Below are 16,438 nucleotides of genomic sequence, written 5' to 3' on the forward strand. Positions count from 1 at the left end.
TTCTAGAAAACAAGTTAAGGCTACAATTTCAGTGACATTGTGAAAATATTTTAATGTTCATTCCATGAACCATAATGTAGGAGGCCAAAGCTTCATTCATCTTGATCTAGATTGGATCATTATATTGTTTTCCATCCATATCAATGTTTTCAAGGTGGAAAAATGAGAGAAATTAACTTATAGGAGCAGTTTTAGCAGTGGGACACAGTTTGGAGAATTGGGGTCAAAAACCTTTCGAGGCAAGTTTGAGGCCTTAAATGGTGTTTTTGTGGGGGATAAAACTTTTTCTCTTAAGTGTGGAACCCCTTTGTGCTATTCTACACTCTATTACCTTTCCAACGGTGCAAGAATTGCATCAATCAAAGTTTGAACACAAATGTCATGCCTCTTGAGAGTTGACCTATTGTGATTGACTACCATAATTCGAGAGGATGCTACATTATCCCCCATTACTCATGAAAAATGGTTATTCATGTGGTCCCTTTGAAGAATACTATAAAAGGTCCAATCATATTGAGGATTGATGTGTGAAATTCAACCACTAGTTGGTTATCAATGTAACACTCCCTCCCACCCCTTGTATTATCTCGAGTTGCGGGAGGTGTTACCTGTTGATTTGACTCCATCTCCAAGGTTTGTTATACAAAATACTATTTTTACAAGTCTCTCAAAACTAAAAAAAATGCCACCATCATGTTTTTCTTTTAGGGAGATTTCTAGCAATATAAATTTCACCTCAATCCAAATCTCGAATTGAAAGTTAAGCCCATTTTAATTTTGGCCAATCATCTTAAGCCATGTCAGCATTGAGCTACCACATGGTCCCTGCTTGGAGCATGTGAAGTTTCTATGTCAACATGACACAGAGTCCACATCATCAATGTGTTACGATGTGGAATCCATGTGGTCCCTTTCTAGCACACGTAGTGTTGCCACGTCAATGCAAGAATGGGGTCCACTGGGTTCGCCTCTTTTGGTGTTTTGCAACATTTTCCCATCATATCCTATCTGCGTGAAATTCAACGTTACAATGTAGTTTCACCCTTTAACACTTCAGACCCCCAGATCTTTGAATTCCCCTCATTCCATTCTTGAGTGAATCTGTTATGTATCATTGGAGGAATGAGAATTAGTGACAAAGAATAAAAAAATCCTAGCAAGTCACCCATCCCAACACTACTCTAGCCCAATCGCACTTAACTACAAAGTTCTCATGAAATTTGATGCACTAATGTTGTTGTGACCCAAGTTGTATAAGAAATTCAACTTCATAAGTGACAAAGGACTATATCATAAGGTGTGAGAGAAATATTGTAGAAAAAAAATTATAAAAAGAATCGAGAATAGGGCACAATGCGTAAGAGAAATATTGTTGAAAAACATTATAAAGATAACTCATAGTATAGCACCATGCTAAGAGAGACATTGCAGAAAAACAATAAAAACCAACTCAGATATTTATTGAATGGATAATATACCATGATACTACATCATGAGAAAAAGCATGCTTTTCTCCTAGTGTCCTAGTGAATTCATGTATTATACTTTATACGAGTCTTTCCACCGAGAGTCATCCCCTTTTACATTTCAAAATACCATGGGTAAATACCATGGTTTACAAAATCCATGGGTGAAGATCACAAATTACGATGCTAAAAATTAAATCATTGTGTGATTCAAACACCATGGTTTAGAAAATTCATGGGTGAATACCATGGGCGAATATGATGGTAAAAAATAAATCATCATGTGATTAGATTCTTACTTCACTATTGTGATTTACTTATTTATTTATTTTCCATGTATATTAATCCATGATTTTACAAGCATTGGTAAAAAAATAATTCTCAACTATGGTAATTATCATCCACCTGAATCATAATGAAATCTAGCCTTCCAACAATTTGAAAAATCTTAACACTTATCGATCATGTATCCCGAGATCTCCATCGTCACTCAAAAGTAAGCCAGCCTTGATTGCATTTGACCTTCGCTAGTGGGAACACCCTTTTACCAATCCTCGATCTTGGATGCTCAGCTCCAACTCTCACTCGAAGTTAATCTAGTCGAGTCACATCTGGCGTGTCATAGACGTGAGTGGCCTGCCACACCTTCGATGCCCAAATACCAAATTTGGGCCACATTGAATAAAGGAAATTCGACCCATATGGGATTTGGCTTGCACACATAGGTGATGGCCCTTGCCACAATTGGATCCCCCAATCACCAGATGTGGGCTGTGTTGAGTAAGGGAAATCCATCTTGGATAGGATATGACCTTTGCACATAGGTGGTGGCCCTTGTCATTGTCGGATGCCCAAATTTTCAAATTTCTATAACAACTATGAAGGAAAATGGAAATAAGGGGAATTTGGAAATTTGTTTAAGTAAACGGAAAATGCATGAAGACCAAATTTCTTACAACTAAGGCTTAGGTCTAAACATAGATTCTCAACAACAATGACCCTTTTTTGTAAAAAGATAAATAGGGCATTAGTAAGGCCTAGAATTACACCATATCCGGAATAAGAGGAAGATATATCTCCAAATCCAATTTACGCAAATTCAACACTACACAAGGTAAATTGTGTAGAAAAATCCAATTCTTGCCTACTATGAGCTACTAATTTTTTCAATGAGATTTGGCTTATTCATTCATCTTCAAAGTGAAATACAAGTTTATATAATCACTCAAGAGTTCTATAAACCTTGTTTTAAACAAAAAATCTTAGGATGTTAAAATTGATTATAAGTTTTAGTTACAACAATACATAAGTGTGCACAAACCCATAGAATCGTCACATCATTCATAGATTCAGTGACCATTAGCTCTAACCAAAAACTCATTTAACACGCATCATATAAATTAAACTCATAACAAGTAAAATAGCTTATAATCATGGATATGGCAGTGAGTCTCCCAATTCATAATCATATAAGATAGCAAAGAACTTATAAGGTAACAAATTAACTGAGTGAAATTTATAAAATTAATCATAATAGTGTAAGTAATCCTACAATTCATAAGGATGGAAAAAATCACATAGTTCAAGCAAATCAATATCACCATAGATATATATAAGGCAGCTTGTCAACCATGAATATGTAGTGATTTCAATCATTCTTTCATGAATGATACATGACCATACATCAGTCAATAATATAACAAACACTTTCATAATCCATAATCAAATATGCATAAACCATTATACTTATCTGAGTGTGTTAGAATAGTTGGCAACTGAAGGAGGGACTTCAATTTTCCACCTAACCATAGGCTAGTTACATTGCAATCTCTCTTGCATATGACCACCCTCAAGCTTTATCTAGAGTTTGAGGTGATGCTTTCACAAGGTAAATTCACATCAATGGATTGGTCCAACACTTAGGAGATGGTGTCTATTGTCTAGGTGGTTCATCAACTAATCTTTGACAGTAAGCAACTTAGTAAGTCACTTACTCTCTAAGTTTCAAAACACAGGGCTTCACCCAAATTCCAGAGGGGTATGTTATATAGTTTCAGGGGATTAATTCCACTATGTAGTGTAGGTTTTTAACCCTGTATATATAATACCTGCAAACAAATTCCTAAAATACAGGAAAATATATAATGGTGAGAACATAAAATATACACATATTTTCTCCTATTACCCAAAGCCGAGAAGACTAGATTGATTTTTCATCATTATATTCCTTTCAATGTTACAATATATTATATACATGTTAAAGCATTCATAAAGCCCCAATCCATTAACTGGATCTACAAGAAAACATGGGAAAAACCATGGGTGGGTATGCTTAAAAAAACTTCAAGGGCATTGCCCTAAACCTTATGTAGGGGGGCTAACCCCCTTGAAAAACCCCTAGTGTGGTGGGCGGCGGGGGGGGTGATATTACTCCCCCTACAACCCCCCGTCACACTTGGGATTAGTCGTGCAAGGAATATAACACATACCTAACATGTAGGTGGTTCATCAACCATTTAGTAAGCACTTAGTGGTTCCTCAGCCAATGGAAAGGATTAAGTGGTTCATCAACCAAACAATAAGCACCCAGGTGGTTTAAATGACCATTTAACAAGCACTTAGTGGTCCATCAACCAAATCGCAAGCATTAAGTGGTTCACTATCCAAGAAGAAAGCACTAAGTGGTTCATCAACCAAAAGTAAACACTATGTGGTTCATTCGCCAAAAGGAAAGCACTTAGTAGTTTCATTCACCATTCAATAAGAACTTAGTGGTTCACTAGCCAACCACTAAGCAGTAAGTTATTTATCAACCAAATATAAATAATTAAGTAGTTCATTAGCCAAAGGGCATGCACTTAGTGGTTTAATTAACCATTCAACAAGGACTTATTGTTTCATCAACCAATCGATAAGCACCAAGTGGTTCATCAACCAAACAACAAACAGTAGGTGGTTCATTAGCAAAAGGGAAACACCTTAGTGGTTTATTCAATGAGCTTCACATTGGCCACACAGGCTTAGACAAGGAGTTTGATCGTGTTAAACACAGTCATAGGGATTAGCACCCAGGGTCACAAAGTATAGGCTCATGGTCAAATAATAAAAACTCAAGGTCGGCTCCAGAACTGCTTAGTCACCCATGTTATGCTCAAAAGCTCCATATTGTCCCAAATCAATAATGAAGCCTTTTTTTCCTTCACGAGAATAAGAGTGCCTATGCATCGGAATCAGAGAGAGAAATAATTCCCTTGCATGATCAACTAGCAAACCAAATGGAAGATATCAAAAAAAGAGAAGAATATGAGCCAACCAAAGATAAATATGAGATAATGAGAGAACTAGCTTTGTATCAGGACTGACCACTAAGAGTTTAATAGTGAATAGTTGATCAAATGAAATCCAACCAAACCCCAAATATGAAAAGTCCCAAAGAACCCTTGTTTCTCTTTTGCAATTTGTATATATATATAATCCTATACATCCCTTTATGTGTCAGAGAGAGTGTTCCAGGTGGATATTGGTGGCCACCCACCAATTCCACTTGGACCCCCACCATTGTTTCTTTTAGTTTTTCAGTTTCCTTAATCGTAGCACAATTTACTATTTTTAGTAGTTTTTCGGGTCCTAAACTTCCGGAGCCGTTTTGAGGCCCTAAACAACGTTTTTTTGGCAAACTACCGCTAACAATTTTTTTTTTTAAATTGTCTTTTTCATCGTAGTCCTCAGAGAAATATTTCTAACGGGGTATCATGCACATCAAACGAAGATAATATGACCAAGTCGCAACCCCGAGAAGTTGGTTGTCCAACTAACCCCAATGGGACACAAACTCTTGGCATTACATCTCCTTGGGTTAGGGTTTTGGTTGTTTAAGATTTGCTCTTATTGTTCAATAATAAAAAGGCCCTTGAGCCCCATTGTAACACAGTTCAGAGGCATGTAGCCGCCACATCTCTTCTCAGAGATAAGTTACCATTGCCTGAGCTAGTCTTATTTCCATTCTGTTTGTAAGCATATTTCATTTGATATTAATGAAATGAAGTGTTATTTCTATTGCATCTTTGTATTTATGGTTATATCTGTAATTTGTTGCATTCCTGTTTAAATCTGAATCAGTGGTATCAGAGCGGTCTTCTCTTTCTCTATTTTTCTTTGCATGTCCCCAACGAGGTCTGGATATAAGGAGTTAGGGCATGAACTAGTCGAACCTTTGCAAGACCAGCCTCGCAAATCCCGACAGCCTCCCATGGAAGATGAAAATAAAGACGAGGGGGCAGGAGATCCTATCAAAATCTTGCTCGAAGAAGCCCTCGAGCAACAAAGGAACGCGATGATGGACAACTTTTCCCAGATCCTTCAACGGCTACTCAAGGGCGACGCATCTACTTCTGAAAACTACTACGGAAGCACCGCACCCTTTAAGGTACACATTAACTTTGACATTCCCATATTTGAGGGTCAAATAGATGTAGACGCTATAGATAAATGGTTAAATCTGCTAGAAGGATATTTTTCCATTCATGATTTTTCCAGCCGGGAAAAGATCACTTTTTCACTTCTCAAAGCAACCCCCCTCATCAAGGACTGGTGCAAAACCTACTGTGAGAAGAAGGATGAAAGTACGAACCCACTGTTTTCAGCTGCACCCACTTGGAACTCATTTCGGGATGCCATCAAGGAGCAGTACTAACCTGTTGGGAGCTATGAGGATAAATACATAAAGTGGACAACACTGCGACAGGGAAGGGACCAAGATGTGCCAGAGTTTACCAATATTTTTCATACTCTTCCCACGAAGTTGGGTATCAAGGATTCTAAGAAGCATTTGGTTCGTAAGTACCGCAACTGCCTGCAACAATACATCTAGGAAGAGATGGAATTCCTGGACATCTCCTCACTCCGCACAACATACCGATATGGCATCAAGATTGAACAAAAGTTTAAATAGAAGAAGCGAGAATTTGGATCTGCGAATCTGAAGCAAGGGAAAGGTGCCCCTAAACCACAGAACAAAGGGCAAAGCTAAGGCGGGGCTGCCTAGGACAACCCGCCAAAGCTGCAAGCAAAGAACAACACAGTGAAGCCAAAGAAGGACACGGGAAAGCGGTGTGAGTTCCAGAAGAGCTCAACTCACAACACAAGTGAGTGTCGGGCCAAGCAGTCACTAGTGGCCAAGCTAAAGACTTCAGAATCAGATGCATGTTCTGACTCTGAATAAGAACCCGACAAGGGGAATCACAAAGGGAAGCAGATTATCGATGTGGAGCCCAACGCCACAGTTGCCACCACAAAGATCCAAAACGAGGAACCCGAAGATCCAGAGGAGGAGGAGCGCCTCTTCCACTCCCAGATGTGGGTAAAGGGTTTCCCGCTACAGTTCATTATTGACAGTGGGAGCCAAAAGAACCTCATTCCAGCAGAGGTCGTGAAGCGGCTGGGCTTACCGACCACAACACATCCACAATTGTACACCATGGGGTGGCTTCACTAAGGACGGGATCTTCACGTGAGCCAACAGTGTCACCTTCCATACAACATCAAGCCCTTCACAGACGAGGGATTATGTGACGTTGCTCCCCTTGATGTTTGTGATGTATTATTAGGAAACCATACTTATGGAAGTGACATGTTGTATATGAGTCAAGGCCTCGTGCTGCTATTGTTACTTTGGGAAATAAATTGTACAAGATACTGGAGGTAGCACCGCCTATCACCATCTCTTTGGTTACTGAAAAACAATGTAGTAAGCTCATTTCCAAAATTGGGAAATTTGTTTTCCTGATGATATGCCTTTAGGGAAAGAATAAGACGGTGACCACGACCTTCAGACAGGGCCCCTCTGCACGACAACAACAGATGAACATGGTCGTGGAGGAGTACAAGGACATCTTCACCTCCCTCGCAGGGGTGCCTCTGCATTGTGAGGTCAAGCACTCCATTGATCTGACCCCAGGTGTGCCACTGCCCAATGGACCAATCTATCGGCACTCCGTTCTGGAGATCGATGAAATCAAGAGGCAAATTCAAGAGTTGCTGCAGAAAGGTCACATTCGTTCGAGTTCATCGCCTAGTGGGAGCTTGATCGTGTTGGCACAGAAGAAGGATGGGACTTGGAGACTTTGTATTGACTATCGAGTGCGGAACAAGATCACTGTCCGGAATAGGTACCCAATCCCATGGATTGATGACCTTCTAGACCAACTAAAGGGGGGGAAATATTTAGCAAGATCGACTTGAAATCAAGATATCGCCAGGTACTAATTGAACCCTTTGATGTGTGGAAGACTGCCTTCAAAGCCAAGAATGGCCTTTTTGAATGGTTGGCTATGCCTTTTGGGTTGACGAATGCTCCTGTAACCTTCATGAGGCTAATGGATGACATCTTGTGGCCATTCACTAACTCATTTGTAGTGGTATACTTGGACGACATCCTGATCTTCAACCAAAGTTAGGAAGAGCACCTCCACCACATCTGACAGGTTTTCCAAACACTACGGCAACACAAGCTATGTGCCAATTTGGAGAAATGCACATTTGGCATGACCCGATTTCAGTATCTGGGATACATTATTGATGAACGTGGGGTGCATGTGGATTCATCCAAGATCCAAGTCATTCGAGATTGCCCAGCTCCAACCACTCTAACAGAGCTCCTCAGCTTTCTGGGTCTTGCCAATTTCTACCGAAGGTTCATGTTGGGATTCTCTCATATCACTTGGCCCTTGAGTCAAGTCACCAAGGAAGGAGCAAAAGAAAAATTCTTTTGGTATCAATCTCAATAGAAGGCATTCACAAAGTTGAAACATTGCCTCTGCTCTGCACCAGTGCTCACATTACAAGACTTGCAACAACCATTTGAGATCGAGACAGATGCCTCTGACTATGCTATTGGGGCAGTCCTTAGTCAACAAGGGCATCCGGTGGCATATCATAGTGAGACACTTTTAGACACAGTCCAGAAGTATCCCACTTATGACAAAGAGATGTATTCCATTGTGCAGGCCTACCAACAATGGAAGCATTACATTTTGGGGAAGTAAACGGTCATCCACATAGGCCACTAGCCCTTGCAGTTCATACAGATGCAAGGGAAGTTGTAGAATGATCGCCATCAGAAGTGTTCCACATACCTGTAACAGTTCCATTTGAATATCAAGTATAAGAATGGCAACACCAATAATGTTGCAAACTGCCTCACCCAACCACCGATCATGGCGTTAACCACCATGCTCAACTCTTGTAGGCACGAGACTTCTGATTGGCCACTTCTCTACAAAAGAGACCTAGAATTCGTCCATACATACCAGACGCTCTTGGAGGGTCAACAAGTTCCAGATTTTCACCTCTAGGATGCCCTATTATGCCACCTGGGACACCTTTGTGTTCCTTCAAGCGAGCGTGACAAGATGATTTGGGAAGCACACTACAATTGGGCCGCTAGGCATTTTGGGGTCGAGAAAATGGTGGTAGTATTGCAGAAGTATTTCTATTGGTCGAATCTTCGACAAGATGTGGGGATGTACATCAGATCCTGCATTGCCTGTGCCATTGCCAAACTGACCATCAAGAAGCAAGGCCTCTATACTCCGTTGCCTACCCCTAGTCGATCTTGGGAATCCATCTCCATGGATTACATGTTAGGCCTTCCTTCTACTAAGCATGGCAACGACTATGTTTTTATGGTTGTCGACAGATTCTCGAAGATGGCCATTATGGTTGCCTACAAGAAGAATATCACGCGGAAGCCGCGGCTAAACTCTTCTTTGAATGAGTGTGGGTACACTTTGGAATACCATAGTCTATCATCTCAGATCGAGACAACAGGTTTCTCAGTACATTTTGGTCCAGTCTCTGGTCGATGCTAGATACCAAACTCACTAAGTCCACAACTTTCCATCCCCAAACTGATGGCCAGATAGAGGTTGTCAATAGGATGATCGTACACATTCTACGCATGTATAACTCAAAGCATCCACGCACATGGGATGAGAGCCTCCCCTATGTCCAACACAACTATAACTGGGCTCTTCACAGCTCGACTAGCCACAACCCTTTTTAGGTGGGCTTGGGATTCCAGCGACTATGTCCCATTGATGTGGCCATGCCATTTGCAGCTACTCAAGCAGATTTGGCTCATGTCCAGTCCGAAACCGATAAGGCAAACAACTTCATTGAGCACATACAAAATATATACCATAAGGTCCACGACATTCTGGATAAATCAAATGCCAAGTACAAGCAATGACATGATCAACATCGGGTGCCACACAAGTTTCAGGTGGGCAACAAAGTCTGGTTGCATTTGCAAAAGGAACGCCTTACTAGAGCCTATCGGAAACTCGAACCATTTCGATATGGTCCTTACACCATTACCAAGGATGTGGGAGACAATGCATTTGAGCTCAACATTCCCCCATTCCTTGGCCTACACCCAGTGTTCAATGTGGACCGCCTTTGACCATACTTCCCACCATTGCTAGACACATCAGACATTGCAGAACAACTCACACCTACAGAGTTAAATCTAGATTGCATGGAACAAGCCACAACTGATCGGATCATGGACACACAGATCAAGCACACTCGCCAGCAGAAGATCCAACTGTATCGAGTTGTCAAAGCAGGCCAACTCCTTCACCAGGGCAAGTGGCTCACCAGGGACCAAGTTCAGCAGAAGTTTCCTCATCTCATGGAGGAACTCAATGCAATGGGGACCATTGCTTCTTAAGGGGGTAGGAATGATCTAGGTGGATATTGGTGGCCACCCACCAATTCCACTTGGACCCCCACCATTGTTTCTTTCAGTTTTTCAGTTTCCTTAATTGTAGCACAGTTTACTATATTTAGCAGTTTTTCAGGTCCTAAACTTCGGAGCCGTTTTGAGGCCCTAAACGACGTTATTTTGGCAATCTACCGCCAAGAATTTTTTGATAAAATATTATTTTTGGTCGTATTCCACAGAGAGATCTTTTTAACGGGGTATCATGCGCATCAAACAGAGATAATATGACCAAGTCACGACTGCAAGAAGTTGGTTGTCCAACTAACCCCAACGGGGCCCATAAAATCTTGGTATTACATCTCCTCGGGTTAGGGTGTTGGTTATTTAGGGCTTGATCTTATTGTTCAATAATAAAAAGGCCCTTGAGCCTCATTGTAACACAGTTCAGAGGCATGTAGCTGCCACATTTCTTCTCAGAGATAAGCTACCATTGCTCGAGCTTGTCTTATTTCCATTCTATTTGTAAGCATATTTCAATATTTGATATTAATGAAATGAAGTGTTATTTCTACTGCATCTTTGTATTTATGGTTATATCTATAATTTGTTGCATTCCTGTTTAAATCCGGATCAGAGAGCCTTGTCTTGGCTCTTCTAAGTTTTCCTGAGAGCGTAGTTTTGCTCTTTGTTGTTGTCTTCCAAAGGGTTGTCTCTTCGAACTGTGAGGGGAGAAGGCGAATAGGAATTGCCCTCTCCTTCCACTAGCCCAGTTTGATATCATAATTACTATCAGTAAACTCTTCTGACTCAATTTCACCCAAATCGCATCACAAAAAAATATGTTAGGTAATGGCTTCCTGAGTTTGCAAGTAACTTTGGCTTTAAATTTGGCTAGGTTATGTCATGGATTTTGAAAATAGGCAAGCAAGTTTCTTCCCTCAAACCAAGGATTTGTAAGGTTGTCCCTCCTTTAATGGTTTTTAATTAAATTTTAATTAAAGATTCAACCATTCATGGTTCTCCATGTTGGTATAACAATCACAATTAATATTATAAAAAATAGGGGTAAGATAAGGGGATGTTAGAAAACCCACTCCTTTAAAGAAACACCATCCTCAATGTTCTATAAGAGAGAACAAAAACAATAACTAAGCTTTATAGCTATAGCTCTTACATCAAAAACATTTTCCCATGTCCTGAAATTTATGTCCATGGCATGTAGTTCATTGTCCTTAAGGATTCCACAAGGAACAAGCTTAGCTCATTTCTTTCTAGGACACAATGCATTTTTTATCCCAATGAGTATGCACGTGAATCTTTGAAAACTAGTTCATTCAGGTCACCCCTTCCTTGCAGTCAGACACCTTCCAAGTTAAAGCATCCCCTTGTCTTCCTCCCTAATCCCTCAGGTGATCCATTCCTTAGAAATGCTTCCTCACATTGGAAAAGTCTTGATGGAGTCTCACATCCAAGGCATCCCTCCGGATTTCTCTAACAACACAACACATTTGTCACAGCATATCTCATGGTGATCAATACATATCATAGTGTTCTAGTGTCACCACTATAACTTAGTGCCTAAGATCTTTAGCTTCCTACACTTCTGGTGCACCACTCTAATATTACTTGTAATCAACATAATATATCATTGTTGGACAATTCAATAGTTCGCCTATATCACAAGCATCCAGTTGTCATGGGACTAATCAATATAATTTTAAAATCAAATTAAACAAAAATTTCAACAGGTAATTATTTAAATCGATATTTATCTTTATGGTTATTCTTTGCTTCATTTGTCTCCACGTGTAACAAGTCCAACTCGTTGTCTTCCCTACGTAGGCCCCTTCATACTCACATCCCAGTGAGCCCGTATATTTCTTCTCCCATAAGTTACTCACCCTTCCAAGCCCATATATTAACCCCCATTATGGCGAGTCTACCTATCCAAGGGTTTTCCTACACGGGCCTCCATTAGCTACTCACCCTTTCGGCCCTAAGAAACCCGCATTCTAAGAAGTCTACCTGTACAAGGATTTTCATGCATGGGCCCCCATCAACTACTCACTCTTTTGGGCCTAGGAAACCCTGATTTTGAGTATTCTACATGTCCAAGGGTCTTCCTACATGGGGTTATTGTTAGAGTCTTATAGCCAAGTCTCAATCTTGCATGCTCTATTATATTGTGCATGGAGTCTTATGGCCAAGTATCGTTATCGTGTACTCCACTGCACTACTCATGGAGTCTTATAATCAGGGTTTCAGTTATGACTTGTTCCCAAGAAGTAATTAGAGTGTCATGGGGCTACCATGTTACCACAACAATCTTCTTCCTGAGCTCCTTGCTCCATCATTTTACCTATGTCACAACATTCAATTCTCATGAAATATACTCAAAATATTCAAATCAAAAAATATTTAATTCTCCAAATGCGCTTCATTCAAAAGCCAAGTCTCATAAACATGAGACTTTTAATCGTGTTGTTGGGCTCCGTTGCAGGTGGTGATATTCAGTCATGGTGGCTTCTATCTCACACCTAATTCTAGCACCATTCTTGTAATCTGATCTTTCAATCAGCCAAATAACTGCCAGTACTCATACATATGACCTTTTTCATTGCAAAGATTCACAATATCCTAAAGTGGTCTTAGAATATTGCACATTTAATAATTCTATCACCTCTATTTGATTTCAAATAGATTGAAATGAAACCTATCATAACATCATATATGTGCATCACACTTATTCTAAACATTTCATAATATAATCAAACTTTTATTCTAGCAACCCAAAGAGTTAGAGTCGAGAGATAAATATTTTTAAATTCATGAGTAATTTAGTTCTCTATTTTGTTTTGCATGCATTATTAAAGTAATTCCAGTCTTTCCTATTGAAGGCTACGTGTGTTAAGCATCCCCCTTCTTGAGCATCCATACAATACATGCACCGGATTTGAAGCAAAATATATGAATTTCAAGGCTACGTGTGTTAAGCATCCCCCTTCTTGAGCATCCATGAGCATCCATACAATTTATGCACTGATTTTGAAGCAAAATATATGAATTTTAGCTTAAAGGAATTCTTACCCAATTCATTTCCTTTACCATTTTAGCTTATTGCTTGCCTCACTTGCTTGGCTACCATTACAAGCACTTTCAGCCAAAACTTTTTGAAGGAGTCCAACTAGCTTGCAACATACATGTTACTACAATATTCAATTGTCCTTGACATTCTCTCAACTTCAAATATTAGTCACATCTCTATCAATTTAGATGCGTACAATTTTGAATGAAATTTTCCTAAAAGTAATTGCATTAAATATCCACTTTATGAATTCTAACATTGTCCTATCATTTTTAAAGTTAAATTTTAGCCTCTATTGTTTTCAGATATTTACATGATTAGGCTCATGAGCCCAAGCATATCATATGCACAATGATAGTGGTAGTTAATAACAAAATATCATTCTTTCACACTTTCCTCATGGATATTCAAGGTGACATGGAATCTTTTTAGGTAACCTCGTTGCATTATTCAAAAAATAACAAGTACTATACTATTCACACAGTACTAATATTTATAACTATTATTAAGAATATTCTACAATATTTTATGGAGGCTAAATTCTTATTATTCATCTAATAACTATTATGTGGATATGCTTGTCTATTTTGGAATAGGGCATCCAAAATCTTAATTTAATTATCAATAATTATTAGGTAGATTGTAGGGATTTAACATCAATGAAATATTTTAGAATATTCATAGTAATATACACAAATCAATGTTTGAGATTTATCTCTAAAGTAGTTATGATCTTTTTACCCTTTTAATTAAATTGATTAATTGAAAAAAATGTCATATGAACAAGTGTCATATGGAATGAGTTATGGCTTTTTGGGCATGTGGTATGGATAAGGTATGGTATTGGCCCATATTATTGTAACAAGGCCTATTTATAGATTAAGAATCTTTATGGTAAAATGGAAGCAAATCTCCATGTCTAAGAATTTTGTTCCATTTGTTTAATATATATATGTTTAACTTATATATTAATTCTTTTAATAATAATAATAATAATAATTTATAATGAGTTAGTTTTTATGATTTTTTTTTTAACAACATGAGATAAACTAAGTCTTATATATTTATTATGAATTTATGTTTATAGATATTTACCAATAATTTAACTCATATTACAACATTAATTCATAATTAAAGTAAAATTCCAAAAAATCTATTCAAAATAAATAAACTTATTGATATAATTAACCAAAAAAAATCTAATATTCTATATTAAGTATCGCATTTATATTTATTATTTTTTATAAATAATTTTTAAAAAACATATAATTGATAATAAAAAAATTTAAAAGTTTGAATTATTTATCTCAAAAACGTGGTTTAGAATCTCGACATATCTTTAAAAACAAAGACATTGTTTGATATTATAGCAACTTTTTTAAATAAAGAATTCAAGTTACATTTACTAATTTCCTTTTGTGGATAAAAATTATAAAAGGCAGAAATTATATACTTCTAAGAAGAAAAAATAAAAACCTAAATTACGGAGTATATTGTTCTAAACTAATACATAAATATCTTTAATTGTATGTTATAACGTAATGGTAGAGTCTCATTTCGTAATAAATAATTTAACGCACTCGAAAGAATGCACGAAAGTGTTCTGCAAATTCCCTGAGGAACCACGTCATCAAATCAGTTTCACCAATCAAATTATTTCCCATGTCTTTGCCTTATCTATCTTTCAAGCGCTGTGTTCTCCTACAACGCATAAAGTTGCCACGTGTATTAGTACGCATAAATTCTTAGGAACTCAACGCGGTTCCTCTCTCTATATATATATTGCCCTGCAGCTAACACTCTTATCGTTATCAGTAAAGCACAGATATTCACTTGCAATATTCACAGAGTTCAAACCCTCTAGGATTCACACTCCCTCCTTTTAAGGAGTCCAAATTCGTAAGCATTTCGTGAGTTCGATTCCAGAAAACTCAGGAACACGACATGGCTAAACCCTCGCAAAACCAGAACCACCACAACAAACGCCAAAACCGCTCACTGAAGTCGCGGCAGTTTAAGGGAATCCGAATGAGAAAATGGGGGAAATGGGTTTCGGAAATTCGAATGCCCCATTCTACTTGCAGAATTTGGCTGGGCTCCTACGACACCCCAGAAAAGGCTGCCCGCCCCTACGATTTTGCGGCGTATTGCCTGAGAGGATCCAAAGCCAAGCTCAATTTTCCCCTTTCCCGGCATCCCCTGCACCTCTTCTCTATCGCCGGCTCAAATTCAAGCCTCTGCCGCCAAGTTCGCCACAGAAGAATTGCAACTGTCTTCTGAAGCAGCGTTTTCATCTTCTACTTCGAAAGCGGAACACCGCAATGACCGCCCAGAGATTTGGGCGGAGAAGAGTCCGGCATTTTGGGATTGGGTGCTTCTTGAATGTCTGGAGAGCGGCAAGTCTCCAAATTTAAATGAATTCCCGCCGTTGGATGAGTCCATGGAGTATTTTGGGGTTCACTTGTAGTTCAAGCTCTGGGGACGGCCGTAATTTTTAAATTCTTTTCGGCCGCGGGAGAGAGCCGATAGTTTACTTGTTTGGGAAATTTATGAGATTGGTAGATGAAAACTCCTCTTCACATTGAGAAGATGAGCCGCAAAGAGAAAATGAGGAGTCACAAAAGTTCTCTTTTAAGGATATATGTATGGTTTTCTTAAAGAAATATGTGTGTGCATGAGTTATGGTAAAGTCTTCACTATTTGAAGAGTCACATCAATATTGATTTTACTTATTATCCTTTGTTTTTGCATGGTATAATTAAATTATGGTTTGTATCTTTTTGGACATTTAATTCCATTTTCACATGGATCGAAATAACACCCATTCACATGGGCTTGTGCCTTGCCACCTTGCCATTCAAGTTCTTCCTCCATGTTTTTCGTGCATTGTCAAATAGCATCCAAGTTTCCCTATCAAATTGATACTGATTCCTATAGCTTTCATTATTTTCATAAGACTCCATGTTTATCCATAATCCAATCCACTACAAATGAGTTGTTGCACTTTCCAAATCCCTCTCACCTGAGGGGAATTTGAAATAATGTATCTCCCCTATCATCACTTGGAGGACTTTGGGGTTGATAAGGCTTGTGCCTATTAATAGCACAACCTCCCATTGCGGTTGAAAACCTACTAATATACTTACATCTTCCTCTCAATGT

General features: G+C 38.8%; 1 pseudogene; it reads left to right on the plus strand.

Annotated features, from left to right (window-relative positions):
• Positions 1–15,102: 15,102 nt before the first annotated feature.
• On the plus strand, positions 15,103–15,949 carry LOC149176343 (ethylene-responsive transcription factor ERF018 pseudogene; annotated as a pseudogene).
• The last annotated feature ends 489 nt before the right edge of the window (positions 15,950–16,438 follow it).

The sequence above is a fragment of the Pinus tabuliformis genome, chromosome 4_1 (assembly GCF_031772625.1).
Source record: "Pinus tabuliformis cultivar Carrire ecotype Pingquan chromosome 4_1, CPIR1, whole genome shotgun sequence".
NCBI classification, from domain to species: Eukaryota; Viridiplantae; Streptophyta; class Pinopsida; order Pinales; family Pinaceae; genus Pinus; species Pinus tabuliformis.